Consider the following 3,971-nt stretch of genomic DNA (forward strand, 5'->3'; position numbering starts at 1 on the left):
ATGTCACCGGCAACATGATCTTCCCCTTAAGATGACTCCTGCCGGGGTTGATTCCTTGAAACGTGCCAGTAACCTTAAGCTGTTCCTCTGCTATCTGAAGTTTGCTGATGACCTTTGGAGAAATCTAATTCAACCCGGCCCTGCCGTCAACCAACATCTTTGTAACTTTGAGGTTGCGGATTGTTGGTGAGACCAACAATGCCAAGCACCCTACCACGATGGTGCAGTGAGGGTGGTGCTCTTCGTCAAAGACGATCGGCTTGTGAGACCACTTGAGCGGCATCCGAGAATCTGCCGCTGGCTCCACGACATTGACTTCACGCACCCACTGTTTAAGTTGGCGGTGAGAGGAGTGCAGAGATGCACCCCCGTCAATGCACAGGGCGTTAGTGGCTTACTGGAACTCCTGCTTGCTGGTTTCCTCTTCATCTCCTCCATCACTCTCATCATTGCAATCTTCTTTCTCATGGCCTCTGGCAGGTTTTCCTTGATTCTGAGGAGCCTTGTCAGGGCGGCTTGCTCCGCCGCCTCGGCCCTTCCCGCCAACACCACTCTGACCTTTATCCTTATCACGCTTCACATATTCAGCCCTCTGCTTCTTGATGAGCTGCTCAACCTGATGACACTCCTGGAGATCATGGCATTTGGTCCGATGGATCTTGCAGTATGACCCATCACCTTTCCCAGCCTTCTCGGCAGCCGCAGCTTCCCGACAATCAGTGCACGTGACAACTTCCTTACCGGGAACCTTGGTCTTGGTCTTCTTGCCGGTACTAGGCATGCCCAATCCTTCAACGGTCATGACTGCCTTATCCTTGTGCCTCTTATTGTGCTTCTTGTTCTTCTTCTTCTGACTGGTGGCCTTGTCATCATGCTCTGAGTTGATGTCGACACCTTCCTCTTCTCCAGGGAGCCGCCTCCCCTCCTCTACTCGAGCACACTTATCCACTAGAGTGTAAAGCTCCTTCACAATCTTGGGCAATCGAATGTTCATCTTGGAACATATCCGATGATTGTGCACTTTGGACTGGAACGCAGCTATCACAACTACCGGGTGGATGTCTGGGATGTTTTCCGTGTACTCTATTGAACCTCTGCATGTACTTCCACAGAGTCTCTCCTTACTTCTACGGGAGGAGCTACAAGTCGCTAGGCCACCCTGGTTCATATGGCCGCCCGTGAAGGCGCCAACAAACTCATGGCATTGGCCAGCCCATGTCAAAATGGAGTTCTCGGGTAGGTGCATTAGCCAAGACCTCACATTTGGCTTGAGTGCCAAAGGGAAGTAATTGGCGAACACCTTCTCGTCTTTTCCCCAGCAGCTTGAACAGCGATGGTGTAGATGCTCAAGAACTCTACCGAGTTCAGTCTCCCATCATACTTCTCTGGTATTTCTGGCTTGAACGTGCGAGCGGACGGCCAATGGACTTGCGACATCTCACGGGTGAAGGCGGGGCATCCATCCTCGAAAGGCAGGTATCCACCTTAGCCGAGCGTGGGCTCATTGATGTTGGGGCCGTCGCGCCTATCGGACTGGCGGTGGGTGTCGTGGCGTCGCTCGATGGTGATGCACGAGACCTCCCGTTGCCCGTCCTCCAGGACTCGCCGCTGGCCTTGATGCGCTCGAGGGTCGGGCGAAGCCATCGAGATGTCGTAAGGTTCTTGATCACGGGGCTCCGGCCGTGGCCCCTGCGTAGGCTGCCGCAGAGGGGACTGCACCGTGTAGGGTGGCCCCTTTGGCATGGCCAGTAGCGCGGGCCGTTATCGTCACCTGGGGAGGCTGCGTCCGGCTAGCTCGCTGTGATTCTCCTGCCTCGGCAAAACCAATTAGGCTTTGAATGGTGGCCCCCCACTCATCCATCTGATTAGCTGCCGACGGAAATCTCAATAGCAGTTGGGCCCACGCCATGGCCTCCGAAGCGGTGCTTGGCATGGATGATGATGTAGACCATAACGTCGCTTGGCTCCTAACGATGCCAGTAGTAGCTGCGTCGTGTTCTCGTCGTCATGAGCCCGTGGTCAGGGTAGCGCGGTGACAAGATGGAGGCACTTGATGGCCAGCAGCCCCGTTTGCGCATTAGCTGGGTCATCTTGTTGCGGGGATGGTGCATGCCCTGCGGCCGCGTCCACAGCGGGAGCGATCAGAGAGCTGCAATTCGCCCCAGAGTGAGTGCCACCGCTGCGGATGTGCCCTTCGGCCAGGCGAGGAGGTGCAGACGGAATGATATCTCCACCCGTACCTCGTTGAGCATGGCCGCTGGGATGATGTTGGTGTTGTCCTTCTCCGGTGCCTCCCGCCCTCACTTCGGCCACAGGGGAGGTGGTGACGACGCTGCCTTCGCTGACCACGTCCCCCATAGCGTCCATATCTCCATGCATCCCCGTAGCCCCCATGGTGTCGGCAGCCGCGTGCGACGGTGCCTTGGAAGTAGACGGATGGGCTGCGGCACCGGGCTTCTACTTGGGCGCCATGGGTGATGGAGTCGTCGATGGAGATGATGTTGAAGATGAGGCGCTGCATACATTTCTCGGGTTCGCGCAAGCGCTTCCCCCTACCTGGAGATATCATTCCGTCCACAAGATGTGGAACCAGTCCGTCTACTTGGCCATTTTCTTTAGCCCGACTAATAAGGACTGCTGCCTGCACTGAAACCCCCTCGACCTTGGACACGGTCCGCAATGATATACAACACCCTTACGACATGGGCCAGCCGAGTCAATCTGCAACACCTTTGACTCTCCTAATCACATATACTTTGATTGCCCTGCCCATGTAGTCTGCTCATATTGCCACTATTTGGGACACACACACTCCCATTGTCTTGATAGCAATATCTCAGGTCTGGTGTGGCATCCCAAAAATAAACCCGTTCACACGTCCAACCAGCAAAATATTCAGGAGATAGGGATTGATCCGTTTCAGCCAAAAAAAGGCACAAGCCGAAAAGAAGGAGTAATGGTCAAAATTTTGTTTGGAAACCCAAACAAAATATGGAATCATCGTATAATGGAAAGAACACTAATGCGCCCAGGGGGATATCTGCTAAGAGAAGGCATTTGACATAGGAAAAGGAATGGAAAATAAGATCAAATCAGCCACAGCACCGGGACATAGTTCTGGGTGCTAACCGCAGCCAGCTCTGTTTCGTCAGAGGAAACGCCGGTGAGGCCAACTCCAGGGTGCTGTCATTCTACAAGACGATCTCCTTTTTCAGAACACACACACACACAGATATATATATATATATATATATATATATATATATATATATATATATATATATATATATATAAAGCAATGCCCCCCTTGATACTAAATGGTGAGGCTCCAACTGAATCTAAGATACACTTCTATCAGAAACTTCAGTATCTGTTTATTGCTCATGCTTTGAAAACCTTGTACACCCCAATTAGCAGTAAGATAGAGGTGGAGATTGTCAGAATGGACAAACGAAGCGGGGAAGTGGCTTTTGCTGCCTTTGCTAGAGGCAAAGGTGTACCGTCTTCCGATGAGATGGTGGCTTTCGTCTTGGAGGAAGTCGACTTTGGCGATCCGACTACGAACGTGCGAGGACATCGCGCCTTAGCAATCGCTAAACCAACTCCGAGAGGTATTGACCACGCCGGAGCACGATCAAACTGACGACGAAGGTCTGTTTCCTGCAGGCAAACGAAGAACAAGCAAGAAACTAAGATTGCAATCTGGATATTGCGAATATAAGAGGAAAGCTTTATTGATCAAGGTGGGGTTCTGTGACGCCTTTGTCTGGTCGTTGAACACAAACGAAGTACGCGAAGTTGCAGCTATGGCGAACTTTAGTCTAAACAAAACCCAAAGTCTAAGCGATGCCCTAAGGGCTGTATATATGGAGGAAGAGGGGGGGAATTTCGTGGCCCTTGGTGGAGGGGTCCGAAATCAACCCTATCTCTTGTTTCCCCACACATACGGACTCTAAAAATAGCCTATACTT

Source organism: Triticum dicoccoides, chromosome 4B (assembly GCF_002162155.2).
Source record: "Triticum dicoccoides isolate Atlit2015 ecotype Zavitan chromosome 4B, WEW_v2.0, whole genome shotgun sequence".
Classification (NCBI taxonomy): domain Eukaryota; kingdom Viridiplantae; phylum Streptophyta; class Magnoliopsida; order Poales; family Poaceae; genus Triticum; species Triticum dicoccoides.